Below are 16715 nucleotides of genomic sequence, written 5' to 3'. Positions count from 1 at the left end.
CTTTGAATTAATATTATGTATTCCTAGTCTATTTGTGCTGTTCTTAAACTCCTTTAAAGTTCTTATTAAACTTTTAATTCTCTTCCAGAAGTCCCCTTTTAATAAGGAGTTCTTCTGAGTATTTTGCTTATTCACTCCCTCCTGGGCTGTTAGACCTAGTGTACTGACCTTCCTCTCAGGGTTTACCTATCTTGGAGAACCACAATTTCCACAGAAGCTATGGGTGTCATGCACTATCATTGGTATCCTTAGCATTAGGCCTTAGACTCTCATCTGACTCAGGAAGAAAAAAGGACCTGCAGCAGCTCCCTCCTAACAAGGAGCTGTACTCGTTATTGGTCCTTGTTTCTTCACCCTTCCAATATCCATGCACCTGTAATTTTGCAGCACCTTCCCATTCTAGGTGGGATTTTCTGCCTCAGGACTTTATACTGATTTCAGCCATGTGACTTGATTTGACCAATGGGATGCTTTCAAGCAGAGACTTGAAAAAGTGCATGTACATGTCTACTCACTATCTGGCTCCTTGGCCTTCACCATTGAAACTTCTCTGAGCCAGCCTGTAGAAGGATGATGCATATGGAGCAGAGATGTGTCATCCAACTGCCTTTTCAAATGACTTCCGGTCTCATTTTAGGGTGTTCAGAAAGCCTGAAAACAAGCTAATGCATATAAGGCTATCAAGTATATTTTCAATCTGTAAAATGCCCTTCACCTTTTACCCAGATATCCATGTGGATGGATTACTGCCTTAATTCCTTCATAGCATCTCCTCAAAGGTCACCTTCCCTCATCACCCAGTCTACTCCCCTCCAACACTCTCTGTCTCTTTTTCTGTTTTATTTTTCTCCATGGCACATATCATCATCTAACATACTTTACAGTTTACTTTTTTATTTTGTTTGTTCTCTCCCTTCCTCACCAGATTGTAAAATCTATGAGGGCAGGGGTTTTTGTACATTTTATTTACTGCTCTATCTCCAATGTCTACACAGTACTTAGTAAATAAATACTTACTGAATTGAATAAAACAGTATTTTAAAACATTATCTTTGACATAGAGCCAAATGCTTATTTTATTTGTTGTAACAGAAAAAGCATTCTGTTCATCTAAAAGTTGTATTATGTCAGTTTCAGTTTAAGACTTCTGTCTAATGGGGGCTGCAGAGAGATGGTGGTTTTAGAAATAAATTATTTCATCTGTTAAGGGGCTACTAAACTTCACTCAAGGTGGATTCTCATAGTGGCAGATATGATCTGAATTTTTAATAAATTTGAATATCCACATAATTTTTTTCTGTGAAATGAGGGCTAATTACATCTCAAGAGCCTTAAAAATTCCTGAACATTCTCAATAGATTTATTTTGTTAAGTTCTTTTTTTGTTTGTTTTTTCAATAGATTTCTTATTAAGTTAAAACAGAATATAGTTTTGGCCATTAGTATAATGTGACATGAGTTATTCTGAGACTTTGCTTAAATAAAATAACATCATAATGTATTTAAAATAGAGAATTCAACTCACTAAGTCACAAATTGTTTTTACACACACACATGCATTTTTTCCAATTAACAGTGAGAAATACAATAGAATGTTTGTAAAATGCTCAACAGAAATAAGTCAAGAATCCCCTTTTTTCCACTGAATTCTGCATGTCATTAAGTGTTCTTCATAAACATGATTAAAGAGCAGCACACCCATCTATATAGGCCCTCTATTATTATCTATTTCCCTGTTGTAGAACCTATAAATTGTTTCCTATTTTTCTCTATTATGATTAGACTTTGTTGATCATCCTTGTATATAATTCTTTAAGTATATCTTTATAATATATTATTTGGGTTGAGTCCTGTACAGAGAACTAATAAATCAGGGGATATAAACGTTTAAGAATTTCTTGCTACCTACTGCCACATTACTTTCCAGAAATACTGCATCATTTATTTTTAATTCCATCAACAGCTTGTTAGTGCATTTCATCTAGTGCACACCAGCATTGTGTTTTTTTTATGGTGTGAAAGTATACATTACATGAAACCATTTTAACCATGTTTACGTATATAATTCTGTGGCATTAAATGTATTCACATCGTTGTGCAACCACCACCACTATCCATTTCCAGAACGTTTTCATCTTTGCAAACTGAAACTCTATACCCATTAAACACAAACTCCTTTTATCCTCTCTTCTCCTCAATCCTTACTGCCATTCTACTTTCTATCTCTGAATTTTACTATTCCAGGTACCACACAGTACTTGTCCTTCTGGAACTGGCTTAGTTCACTTAGCATAATGTCTTCCAAGTTCATCCATGCTGTAGCATGTGTCAGAATTTCTTCCCTTTCTGAAAGGTATAACACTCCATTGTGAGTATATACCACATTTTGTTTATCCATTTATCTATCAACGACCATTTGGGTTGCTCCCACATTTTGGCTAGCCAGCATTGAATTTTGAAAAGACTTTTCCCAATGTAGTTTTAATTACATTTAAATTTTTAAAATGCTGAACACACACAGACATGCACACACACACACACACACACACACACACACACACACACACACACACATTTTTTTCTGTCCTGATTAGTTATTTGTATTTTTATTTTGCTTAGGCTGGATTTTTAGATAAAAGTTTCACTGATTTTAATAGGTATTATATGCAATCAATTCAGGAACATATCAAGCTAAGAACATCTCATTTATATTTGAATCCAGAGTGAACAGTTTTAATTTTTAGCCCCATATATATATATTTGCAATTTGCCACTGCTGCCTTTAGATGGCATTAGATCCCTTTAGTAGAGATTTTGGGATATTGCATGTTGTACGTGTATGTTTTTACAGCTTGATGGATTTAAAATCTGACCCAAATATTATTTGGGGCTTTGAATGTAGGATGAATCAGTACAGAAGTTCAACATCTTGAGACTTCTTTCAGTATGAAGGATATATTCTGACTAATTCTGTTCCTTCTGCTTTTCCAACAGCAAAGACTCTCCAGTCTTTGCATTGGATTAGATAGTTTTAACACATCTTAAAAGTGTGCTGAACTCACCTGTGAGGTCCTAAGCAAAATAAAGACTTACCTTCTCTCCCATGCATGGTAAAACTTTGGATGAAAGGGAGTTCATTACACTAATTTAATTTTCTAAATTAACACTTCAGACATCAAAATATACAGCTCTGCTAGGCATAATGAAAGTTTAACCCAAATCCCTAGCAATAAAGGATGTGGAGAATTGCTGTTTCTGTGATTCTGATTTTTGTATTTTCATATGAAAAATAACATTTGTATTCTCATTATTTATGCTACTGCATTTAGAGTTCATATTGCTGAAAGATACATCTTTTTTTTTTTTTTTTAATTCTCAAGCTGCTTTGGCTGCTTTAAAGGATGCTTTTCTCTCTGGAAATGGGACCCTGACTATAGCACATCTCATTTTGTTGTCACGGGTTTGCCTGGGCCTCAGGGAAGTGAAGGGCTTTGCCCAGAGGTTCAGCGTTGGTGGCTTTGTGGCTAGGCTTCCCTGCACAGCATCCGAATCAGCTGGCTCCAAGAGCTTTGTTCTGTCCAGCCACCAGATCATGTTGCCTTCCACATGAGACCAGAATACTACTGAGCCAGGAGGAAACTCTTTAATTCGCTTGATTGTTTGTGCAAAGACTTCTTGTAGGACAAGGACGGACACAATAAGAACAGCCTTCGTCATAAACAAGTGAATTGTAACATCTCTACCTTTTGAGGTGTTAGCTTTTTCTTTAGTAAATTAATGCTGAAAGCCCTGTGCCTGTTTGTAAAGATCACTGATACATAAATGTGATAGCACTTTGAACCCTTTTAGAGAAAAACATGTTTCCATCCTGTTTAGGGTGGAGAGCTAATACATTTTGAAAGATCTGTTTTGTACCAGAGCCTTACATTTGTTATCTCAGAAAATATTCATAATAACCCTCAATGACTTCACAATAACTTTGGTTGTCTCCACTCCATTGGTACAGAACTATTAAAGTGCAGAGGCATTAAAAAAAAAAACTTGCTCAAGTTTGCACAACTAGTAAGTAACAGAACCAAAATCATGGTCCATTCCTGTTGAGGATATGGTGGAAATAGGAACAATTTATTTAAGTTCGAAACATGCTTGGTTGCCTACCCCAAACTGATGTCTTTTGAATCTTTGTAAAATTCTCACACCCTTTCTCTCCTCACTAGTCTTGAATTCCAGTAAGTGCATTTTAGATGTATTTCACAATTTTTCTTTTTATAGTTTTATCATAATCATAATTAGTAGCACTTTGTCATTTGTCCACCACTGAATTTGTAATTAGCCTAGGTAGGGGTTTGTGGGATGTGGGCTGATTAAGGAAAAAGATGATGGAACAAGACAGGAACACACACAGTTTATTGGGTGGCACTTGCACATAGTTGCATTAGACAGGAAGACCTCCCAAGCAGGAGACCCTCTAGAGGCCGCAAGAGACCACCATCCAGAAGGGAGGAAGGCGAGGGAATCCCCTGGGGGAGAGGCGTCAGACAGCGGCCTCCTGTGAGTCCCTGGGAGACAGGCTCCTCTCAGGGCAGCATCCCCTGGGGGCCTTATCTCTGCAAGGTCCTGTCTTATCAACAGTGACAGTGATTGCATAAAGTTTTTGGAGGCATGCAAAGCATACCTTAAGAAACCAAATTATTTGGCAGGCACTTAAGTGGCCAAATTTTGGATTGCTCAGTGAATTTGTAAAATAATAGGATGTATACAAATTTGAGTATGGTGCCAAAGGACTTTTGAGCTAATGAGTCTCAACCTGTAGTGAAGAAATAAACAACGTAGGGGCCAGTACACAGGCCATCCTTGACTTATTTGTATACCAGGCTATTTCAAGGAACCAGAAGTATGTAATTGTTTCAGGAACAGACAATAGTTTTTGATCATAGAAAGTATCTGATTCAACTAAACTAATAGTTTATGAATTCAATGATATTACCTTTTATGGTTTTGTTTATCTATACTTGTATCACAACAAACATTATTTCTGATAAGGGGATGTAAGTAACCTTACCTCCACATATAGTTTTATTTCAAAGAATCATATTATAATTTCATATTCTCAGTTATTTTGCTATCCCTTGTAACATAGTCAGATTTCTTTGCCTCCAGCTAGAACCACCTAAGGATGTATGTTGAATTGTTTCTTATCCAGTTATCTATGAATTATATAAACATTGATGAAAAGTCCAATAAAACCCTAAACTCCCCTTGCCTCTTGTAGATGCATATGTATTTGTCTTTAGTTTGTAAAGGCAATTCATATTTGATATGAAAAGTTATTAGCTTTTCTGCAACTCAAAATATTTATAACTGGTAAATAAACAGACTGCAGGCTCTCTTGTCTTGTCTCCTGGCCCAGACCTTGCTGGCAACTAGCCAGCCTCCCGAGCTCAGCTCCTCCAGGCCTCTGATCCCTTGGGGTTGCCTGACAAGTTTCCCTAAAATCTTCGACTTTACGTTGCATTGAGATATTATTGCAGGCCTGGCTCTGTGCAACTTTAGAGCTCTCTATTCTCAAGAACTCCCTGAAGGAACTCTCTCCTCAAATAAAGCTTTAGGCTCTTGGTGGATCCTATTTGCTCCACCAGGTTGGTTCTCTCCACCATGATGTGCCTAGTTTCTCTCTTTGAACGTGTGGGCCCTTTTCCAAATGGCCTCAACTTTAAGGCCTTGTCTGATACTTGAAGATTATATCCTATTTTTCATCCCATTACCTACACAGTAGATTATTTACTGGAATAGAAGAATCTGCTTAGGAAGAATGTATAGAAGGGAATAAACATTTGTTGAGTACGTACTATATAGCAGGTACATTATATGAGCACATTACTCTTCATGAAAACCTTAACAAGTAGGTATCATTTTATCCTTTTTTATTATTGAGCAAACTAAAACAAGAGACTACCTACAATCAAAGCAATGATTCAAACTTTGATCTGTTTGTCTCTGAAATATGAGCATCAAAATTATGACCATAAAACAATATATATCAATGAGCATTTCGTTTTCCAAATAATTCTAAGAGAAATAAAATTAAAGTAGAGACTTAGATATATCTGAGAAGGGCAAGAAAACTTATAGAATAACTCACTTTCCCATTTATAATATTGATTTTTACCAATCAAATCAGTGGTTACCTTTGAGAAACCTTATAGATTTATCACACAAGGGAAATATGCAAATAAAAAGGGGATTTGTTAACACATCATTTGTTGAACTAGGCAGTTTTTTAATGTCAGTGAGCATTTTGTTCAGTACAATTGATCTTAATTGTGCCCTTCATCTGCTTTATATAAAAAAACACACGTATTTTCACTGAAAGCCATAGTGCAAAGTTGTTTGCCTTGTGTTGTCTCCATTTTTAATTTGCTTTATTCAGATATAATTGACATATGATAAGCTGCATATGTTAAGTGTACACTATGATAAGTTTTGATATATCTCATCACCACAATCAAGATAGTGAAAATAGCTATCACCCTCCAAAGTTTCCTGGTGCACCTTAATCATCTCTTTTGCCTTTTTCTCCTACCCAACAGTCTGCTTTCTGTCTCTATAGGTTAGTTTATATTTTCTAAAGATTTCAGTAAGTGGAAACATATCGTATATTCTCTTTTTGTCTGGCTACTTTCACTCATCACTTTATACATCCATGTTGCTGCATTTATCAATAATTCATTCCTTTTTATCACTGAGTAGTATCTCACTGTACGGATATAGTATGATTTGTTTATTCACTCACCTGTTGATGGACTTTGAATCCCTTCCAGTTTTTGGTTATTTCAAAACCTTCTATGAACATCTGTGTATAAGTCTTTGTATGGACATGTGCTTTCATTTCTTTTGAGTAAGAATGGAATGACTGGATCATAGGGCAGAATTTATTTCTAAATTCTTCAGAAACTATCAAACTGTTTTCCAAAGTGAGTGTACCATTTTATATTCCATCAGCAGTGTGTAAGAGTTCCAGTCTCCAAATACTGGCCCATACTTGGTATGGACTGTTTTTTTAATTGTAATCATTCCAATAAGCATGTGGTAGTATCTCATTGAGGTTTTAATTTTCATTTCCCTAATTACTAATGCTGTTGAACATCTTTTCATATGCTTATTTGCCATCCATACCTGTTAAAATCTGTTAAAAATTTGGCTCCTGTCTTTTTAAAAATAAAATAATAATAATATTGGTTGGTATATGCAAACAAAAGATCTGGAAGATCATTCCCCAAACCATAAAGTGGATATCTGTGGATATTAAAATTAAAGGGAAATTTGAATTTCTATTTTATGCACTTACAAAATGCACTTACAAACTTTTTGGCAGTGAGCATATATTACTTTCCTTATTAGAAAGAGATTTGTCCTTCTTTCTTTAGCAAAATGTGCATTCAAGACAATCTTTACAGATTTGATGACTTGGTGTAGAGGGTCCAGAGAGTTACTTTGAAATAATAGGAATTGAATTACATGTAGCTACTACTACCTTCTCTCAGCATTACAAGGATGCTACCTGAGAACGGAACATTTGGGGACGTCTGGCGGAAGGCGGGTAGTGTTAGAACAGTGTTTTGACTGGTCTCTGTTGTGCTAAGCAAACATGTGGTGGGTGGGGAGAAAGAAGCTGAGCCAAGCGTCTGGAAGCACAGGTGAGTTCTGAAGGGGGAAGAGGGGATGAGAAGGCTGACCTGAGGAGGGACTTTGGAGAAGAGATGTCGAAGGAGGGGAACTTAGGGGAAACTGCTCTCTGAAAGGGTGATATATCTCTCGTATAGATCTGCCCAGGAAAGCTTCTTTCAAATTGATATTATTCAATGATGCTTTTTGGAGCTCCGTGTGTATTTCCTAGGGGTCTCCAGGTTGGTATGGAGAGATAGCAGGTAGGGCCATGGAGGCATTAATATGTTCAGGTTACAAAAACTATCAGACTGAGAAGGGGGAGTGGTGAAAAGAGAAAGAAGTGTAGAACAAAAAAATAAGTCTTTAAATCACCTAAAATAATTTTTAAAAATTTAAAGACAATTTTTTTAGCACAGTTACAGGTTTAAAACAAAATAGAGAGGGAGGTACAGATATATGTATATATATATATATATATATATATCATCTCTCCACACATGTACTGCCTCCCCACTTATCAACATCCTCACCAGAATAGTATATATATATATATATATGCCATACACACACACACACACACACACACATACACAATATATATATATATATTACATTAAATTGAAAAAATATATATGTACTATATTGAATTTAAAAAAATATGTATTTTAATCAAGGATGAAACTACATTGATGCATCATAATCACCCAAAGTCTGTAATCTACTTTAGGGTTCACTCTTGGTATTGTAAGTTCTATGGGTTTGGACAAATGTATAATGAAATACATTTATCTTTATAGTATCATACAGAATGTTTCACTGCCCTAAAAATCCTCTCTGCTCTGCCTGTTCATCTCTTCCCTCCCTATCCCTGGCAAACACTGATAATTTTTATTACCTCTGTAGCTTTAGTTTTTCCAGAATGTCAAATTGTTATAACCACGCAGTACGTAGCCTTTTCAGATTGGCTTCTTTCACTTAGTAACATGCATTTAAAGTCTTCCATGTCTTCTCGTTTCTTTTTGGTGCTGAATACTATTCCATCGTCTAAATGTATCACAGTGCATTTATCCATTATTCACCTACCAAAGGACATCTTGGTTGCGTAAAAGGTTTGGCAATAATTAATAAAGCTGCTGTAAAATCCATACACAGGTGTTTGTGTAGGCATTACATTTCAACTCTTTTGGGTAAATGCCAAAGAGCATGATTGCTGGAACCTACGGTAAGAGTGTAATTATTTTTGTAAGAAACCACCCAACTGTCTTCCTCGATGGCTCTACCAGTTTGCACATGCGCCAGCAATGTATGAGAGCCTCTATTGCTGCACATCCTTGCCATCACTTGGTGTTGTCTGTGCTCTGAATTTTGACCATTCTTGTAGATAGAGAGTGGCATCTCATTGTTTTAATTTGCATCTCTCTGGTGACATATAATGTGGAGCATCTTCTCTTGTGCTTATTTGCCATCTGTATATCTTTGGTGAAGTGTCAGTAAAGGTCTTTAGCTTATTTTTAAATCAGGTTGTTTGTTTTTCTTACTATTGACTTTTAACAGTTCTTTGTGTATTCTGGATAATACACAATTCCCTTATCAGGTGTCTTTGCAAATATTTTCTCTCACTCTGTGGCTTTTCTTCTCGTTCTCTTGGCATTGTCTTTCATGGAGCAGAAATTTTAATTTTAATGAAGTCTAGCTTATCAATTATTTCTCTCATGGCTCAGTTCTTTGGTGGTGTGTGTCACTTTTTTTCCTCCATTAAAAAAAATCCTCTTGACTTTAGTAGAAGAGAGGCAGCCTGTATGCCCCAGGGTCCTAATAGAAAATACAGTCCAAAGTCATTGAAAGAGCCTGTTTACTGAGATGTGGTTAAGGTAAAGGGAAATTAAAGATGATGACTGTGTTCACTTTGGCAGCACATATTCTAAAAATTGGAATGACACAGAGAAAATTAGCATGGTCCCTGAGCAAGGATGACATGCAAATTAAAAAATACGCTGGTGACCTAGCAGTAAACAGTTGCCAGCCCTATGCTTAAAGGGGCAGTGGGAAAGGTCAGCTCCTGAAAGCTGAAGGAGAGGGGCTGCCAGACCAGAGTGCGGCCTTAGGTCGAGGAGCCAGCTGGAAGCCAGAATCCAGGGAGCTGTGGTGCATCCACACAGGTCAGTTGCCAGCGGTTCTAAGAAGGGCTGGGAAGGATAGATAGTGAATCTGGAGGGGCATATGGAGAATATTCCCACACAGACTTCCAACTAAATCCTACTCTTCTCCTACATGCATCCCTTAAACTACCCACTTCTCAGCTAGAAAGTCATGAAAGTCAGTTTCAACTTAGAGACTGGTGATTCCTAATTCCTTTTGGGTCACAGACTCCAAAAAACGCACGTAAGCACATACACAAATGTATATACAATGTTTTTCCTCCTTAGAGATAGAGCACCTTTTATTAAACAAGTAATTGGATCTTTCTCAATTGTTGCAAAAATTGTAGCCAGTCCCTGAAAATTTTTCATGAATCTAAATGACCTTTTTAAAAAATAATTCAATAAGAAATTTAATCTTAAAAAGATATTTCAAAAGTACATTGCTCTTATTAACTTCAGTAAGAACTCTAACTTTTGGAATGTCACCGACATGGTGACCCTTGTCATATTTGACATTCTACAGATGTCAACTCTAATTCTGATGGCAGTGAGTTATGAACTCCCTGCTTACAAAGGCAGGTATTGCAGATAGAATCAAAATTCCCATTGCTTGCTTTCCCAGATGAGGGTTGGTTTGAATCAGAAAAATGTCAAAATTCTCAAACAGCTTGTGAGTTGGATTCCGTTTGTCCTCCACACACTGGGGTCATCTTTGTCAAGATCTGCTCCATCGACACTATCTGTATGGTATTTCGGACAGAAGTAACATGTAGAGTTCTGCACTAGTTCTCATTTCGAAAGATTTCTTTTGGCAGAGGAATTGCTACCCTGGATTCTAGTTGGCAGAAACACTTTCCTCAGATCTGTAGTTTCCACATTGTCTAGCTGCAATCTTCACTTTCAGAGAGATAGCTTTATCCAGAGAAGGTAGTTTCCCAGCAACTCCCCTAATGATGAGTAGGGGACTTTGTGTTAAGGACCATTGGCTCCAAATTTAGACTGCCAGAAACTTGGCTCCACCCCTTAAGAACCATGAGAACTGAAGCAGTGACTTGCCTCTGTATGCCTCAGTTTCCTCATCAGTGGATAAAAGTAATATCTGATTGATAAGATTTTTTGTGGTGAGAATTAGCTTAATTCACATAAAGCCTCATAATAGGGGCAGCCTCTTTTTGTTATTATTCAAATGGCCACATATATCTGGAAGGCTGTGGAAAAATTCCTTCCTGACATTCATTCTTTTATTCGTTCATTCATGCATTTCTGAATACTTATGGCGACTACTATGTGCTTAGCTTTGTGCTGCATGCTAGAGATACAACGATCAACTCATGTAGAATTAGTCCCTGGAATCATTGAGCATACTGTCTAGTGGGGAAGAAAAACACTAATCAAAAAATCACAACCATAAATATAAAACTTCTAAGGAGTAAAAGTGCATGGTTCTATGAGAACTGTAACAGTGGGATATGACCCTTAAGAAGCCTTGTTTAATCTGAGATCTTAAGGCCAAGAGGAATTATCTACCTTGAATTTAACGAAGTCTAGTAGGCTTACTTTTGGGACAGCCAGAGGATTTCTTGATAGCAGAGAAGAACTTCATTTTGCTTTCCTAACATAACTTTAGAAGACAGAAATTCAAGTTCTATGACTTCTGTGGTAGTAAGTGAAATTTTATTCCGGGTTTGCCTTTGACACTAAGGCAAGACAATCTGGAATGGGATGAATCTCAGTGACATGTGGAGTTTCTTTCTTCACCAAGGCAGAAAACAGCATTACTGGTACACCAACCATGCCTCTGGTACCAATGTCTGAGTTGAAGTTTTGTTTGGCAAGTAAAGTTTTTACAAGTTTCAGAACCACAGGAGGCCTTTGGCTTTCCAAAAGGGCTTCCAAAATAGGCATCTTCATTTGATGCCATCTTTGTGAAAACAACGTGGGAATCAGGACTTGGCTCAGCGAAGAGAAGTCAACACTTTCAGTTTGAAGAAAAATGGCAATTCCTTTACAATGTGCCTCAAAATACTGAAATAGATCTTAGAGATTCTGGAATGGTTGAGAACAGTTGACAGGAGTATTGTTTTAATTTTTAAAATTTTCTTCCAGGCACATATCGGCTTAGCCCTTCCCAAGACATACTATACCACCAAGGTCTTTTATCTGGTAATAATGCAGCAAATAATTTTGTCGGATGACTCGAGACAACACTCCTTGTGTTGGAGCAAATCCAGTTTTGGTAAAGTCTTAACATTTTCCAATTGAGCCTTTTAGGCAAATGAAGCAGGCGGTGCACTGTTTGTTCAGGATGCAAAGGACAGCTTCACCTTTGCTGCCTTCCTACTTCACAGGTAAGAATCTTGCCATACAACATGCCTTCTGACTTCCGCGTTCCATTAGGTTCAGTGAGACAAGTAAAACCCAAGGAGATATATACATGTAAACATTTGTTTTTTGTGATGTTTCCTAGCCTAAGTTGGTATCAACATATAGATCAATAGATATCATAATCACATTTTCCATTCATGTCAGAGGAAGGCTAGCAAGGACAATTACAATCACCAAACTTCACTGCCCTGTATGCTACCTTTTACTTGTTTAGTATGAAGCAATGCTTCAATACAAACAGAAGTCCAATAAGTTTCTCTCCCCTAGTCATGACTTTAGTGGGGGAGACATAAAGGAAGATAGATTTTTTTCTCCAGATTGTGGATCCTCTGAAAGCCAACATGGATGCTCTAGGTCATAAGCCCCGGGCTAACAATCCTACCTATCAAGTCTTTAATCTTACAGTACTAATCTCTCTCTCTTTCCTGCTTCGATTTCACTTTCACTTTGTCTATTAAGTTTAACTGTCTGAAGTGGACAGAAAATAATTAAGTAACTTGGTGTAGTGATTTACAAACTGGTGCAGCTGTTCCCTGGGAGCCCCCAAGAGACCCTCACCCCTCCTCTAGGCCTTCCCTAGCCCTTGAGGTTAGCAGACCTCTTGTCATCTCCCCTCTGCTCGGATCTTTTCTTCCTTTAACCCCAAAGTTTCTCTGAAATGATGATGAGTCTCTCAGAGGTTTGTGTGCATCATGATTGACCATTTTCCCATCTCAGACAATATTCTCGTCTAGCAGGGTGTCTTGACCTAGGTACGTCCTGTGAACTCTTAAGGGACTCACACGTGTCCTTTGAGGGGTCTGGAACCAAAAACTCCATATTAATTTACCCAGGGGAGTTTCATGCACCATGATTCTTTTCTTGCTATGACTTTCCCCCTGTCTTGCTTTTATTTTTCCAGAAGAGTAATTATTTCTGCCCATCATTCATGATCACTTTATATTGCATTCTTTTCCTTTCTTCATTCTAAATTCTCATCTACTTAAGTTTTTGAATTTGCAAGCTCCTATTTATCCTAAGCTTGGCCGTGTGGAGAACATTTCACTTCATCCCTCCGGCAGGGGTCACCCTAGTTCCTTCCTAGAAAACTTTATTGTCCAAATACCCATTATCAAGTTAAAGAATCCAAACTTCTAGTCTTGATATTGTCCCAGTTTCTATGTAACATTATAAATGTTTAAGGCTCAACATTTACCTTGAAGTCATCTCCATTCTTATGTAATATTGGGCAGCAAGTTATATACTTTTTGAGAACAGTCATTTTATTTTAAAATTGTATTTATTTATTTATTTATTTTTTCTACAGTTCCTACAGGAAAGACAAACTCAAAATCACGCTTTACACATTGTAAGTCAAAGTTCCTATTTTTAGATACAAAGCATGTCATAAAGTGAAATTATTGTGTTTTCCTCTTTTTTTGTCTTCCACTCATGCTTTCTCCTAATACATTGGAGATTTATGTGTGTATGTGTCTGAAGAATCTAGATGATATAATCTAAATAAAATTGAATTAGGATATATTTTAATTTTTTTAGTAAAGTATTCTCTTTAAAATTCTTTTCTTTATTTATGCCATTTTTTTAATGCATTGAGTTTATGATTTTTAAAATCATACTAAATAAAAAAGAACCAGGAAAAATTAGCTACATGATAGCTCATTATAAAAACTTAATGAAGTGCTAATTAAAGGGATTTCTAGAATTACACTCGGGAACCCACTTGATTTGAACAACGATATCACACCAACAGTTTACCTCCTCATTCCTGTATCTTCAAGATCATTCCCACAAGTATCAAACATGCTATTATTTTTCTCATCTTAAAACAAACAAACAAAAGCTTCTTCTGAGCCTACTTCTCTAGCTGAATTCTCTGCTCTTCTCTGAAACACAACTACTTGGAAGAGTTGCTTATCCTTCCTGCCTTTCTCTCCTCTCTCTCACACACACCGATTCAAATCAGCCTTTTCCCCACTGCTCCTCTGAACTCACTTTCGTCCAGATCTCAGTGACTGCATGTTGCTAAATCCAGGGGTCAATTCTCAGTTCTCATTTTATTTGATCTCTGAGCAGCCTTTGACAATTAATGACTGCTTCCTCCTTCAAATGTTTTCTTCACTTGCTTCTAGACACCACACTGGTTTGGTTTCAACTATTCCCTTGTTGATCCCTCATTGTCAATCTCTTTTCCTAGATCCTCTTCCTCTTCTGTGGATGTTTGAGTTCTGTAGTTCTGGTGTAGTCTTCTTTTGTTTTATATCTCTACTCATTACCTGTATGATCTCTTCCAGTTCCATGGCTTTAAGAGTATCATCTCTTCTCTATTGAATGGTAACTGCTGATAACAGAGATTCAATTACAATAGCTTAAGCACACCAGAGTTGATTCTCGCACATACTGGCAGTCAGAGGACTCCATTCACAGATGATTGGGCAGATCCATAAAGTCATCAGAGACTCAGGCTACTTCTGATTTTCTGTTCCATCATTCTAGCATGTGGCTTACATGCTCAGGTCTGCCTTATGATCTGAGATGGCTAATTTAGCTCTAGGCAACATGTACACATTCCGGGAAGAAGGAATGGAGAAAGGGACCCCTCCCAGCAGATCAGTTCTTCAAAGGAGCTTTTTGGAAGCAATCCACCCCCCTCCCACCGTCCCCTTCTCTCCCCAATATGTTTTTATTTCATCTCATCAGTTTGATGGCTGGACTCATTTGTATGTTTACTTTTCATTTCAAAGGAAGCAGCTAATGCTTGTGGCCTTTTTTCCAGGCAGCAATATGCTCATCTAAATTTGAAGTTCTGTACTAAGGAGGCAGAGGAGAAAGAAAATTTGATAAAGACCTGGTAATCTCTGCCATAGCATCAGTATGTTGAAGGGTCCCATATTATTATCTGCAGCCCTGCACTCTGGACCACTTACTCCTTATTTCTGCTTGGGCACCTCCCTGGCAACCCAGCCTCAACCTGAGCAAAGCGTTCCCTTTGTAATGCTGACCCAGTCAGATGTCTGGCTGGGATGAGTTGAGGGAAGAATAAGGAATGAGAGGCAAAGGGTAGTGAACATAAAGAACTTTCAGGGAGTTTTGGTACAAAGAGGAGCAGAGGAGTGGAAAAATGGGAAGGAGCTGGAGGAGAAGGTGAAGTCTAAGGAGAGTTTGGGATTTTGCTTTTAAAAATAAAATGAATGCTATGTCAGCCTACTTGTGTGAGGATGGGAATGGTCCAGGAGAGAAGAAGAAACTAATGACTCCATAAAGAGGGGGGATAATTGCAGAAACAAAGTCCTCAAGGAGAACAAGGATGGATGAAATGCGGTGCACAAATGAGAAGATTAGCTTTTGACAGAAACAAGAGAGAAAATCGAATGTATGTACAACTTTTAGGCAAGATAGTTCACTGAATTCAAGCTTTGATTACCCACTCTGCTTCAAACATACGACAAACTGATAAAAAATCTAAAGGGAGAAACAATAAAGATAAATCCAGGATCAAAAACAAGACAAACATCTCCTAGATGGCAATAGAATAAAAATATCAAAGCAAGTAGGTTGAAGCCACAAAGTGTATGAAAATGTCCAAAACCATGGAGTACTGGCCAGGATTTCGGCTCCTGAGGGGTAGAGGACACTAAAATTGCTCTGTGAGAAAGTAGATCCAATCTTACAGTTTGAAACTGCCTTCTCAGGAGTGAGGCTGGAAAAATATTAAGACTCCTGATGACTTTTACTTGGAGATACAGCTTTAGAAAGCTATGGACCTAGGAAAATGGAGGCACTTAGATACAATCTTACAATCAAAAATTGAGTCAAGCTGCCTAATTGCTCTGTGCCTGGATCTGCAGACTCCAAAATATCACCCTATGGCAGGAATTCCAAGTGCTACTATAGGACTTGGCTTCTGAATGAGGGTCTGCCAACAAAAAGGGGTTAGCTCCTGGTTGAGGGCATGGGGAGAGACAGAAAGAAAATGTTAGAAGTTTCCAAATGTTTCAATATGAGCCTGCAAACCCTAGTTCCAAAATATATGAATAAATTTAATGCTTAAAAAGAAAGCCAACAGAATCAACAATTAAAATATGAATGACTATGGATATAGTCAGTTTATCTCTGGAGCAGCTTGCTAAGATTTTCAGTATAAATATGATTGAAATTATCAAAGAGGTACAAGCATAACTTCTACTAAATAGAACACAAAATTATGGAATAAAGATAAGCAAAAATGAAACACTGAAGGTGATAAAAAATTTATAGATGAAAAATATAGTCATTGGAGTGCAAATATATTCAGAATTATGAATCCAATTAGTGAGAATTAGTGATATGCAAGATCATAAAATAGAATAACCCAGAACACAGCATAGAGAGGACATGTGCATATGGGTACCAACAGGTTAGTGCACCTGGTGGTGGGCTATCAGACAAGGATCTTTGTATTACTTCTATTTTCTCAGTAAAATTAGCAGTGAGATCATCAACTGAGATAGAGGAAGAAGTGTTGAATGAGGAGAAAGGATAAGGT

At 37.3% G+C, this 16715-nt stretch overlaps 1 non-coding gene across 1 annotated transcript; it reads left to right on the top strand.

Annotated features, from left to right (window-relative positions):
* The first annotated feature begins 9564 nt into the window (after positions 1–9564).
* On the top strand, positions 9565–9673 carry LOC140848578 (U6 spliceosomal RNA). Its single transcript, XR_012129713.1, has one exon. It is a non-coding gene; the product is annotated as a U6 spliceosomal RNA (small nuclear RNA).
* Positions 9674–16715: the final 7042 nt, after the last annotated feature.

This window comes from Manis javanica, chromosome 3 (genome assembly GCF_040802235.1).
Source record: "Manis javanica isolate MJ-LG chromosome 3, MJ_LKY, whole genome shotgun sequence".
In the NCBI taxonomy this organism is placed as follows: Eukaryota; Metazoa; Chordata; class Mammalia; order Pholidota; family Manidae; genus Manis; species Manis javanica.
This window is presented reverse-complemented; position numbering and strand designations above follow the sequence as displayed.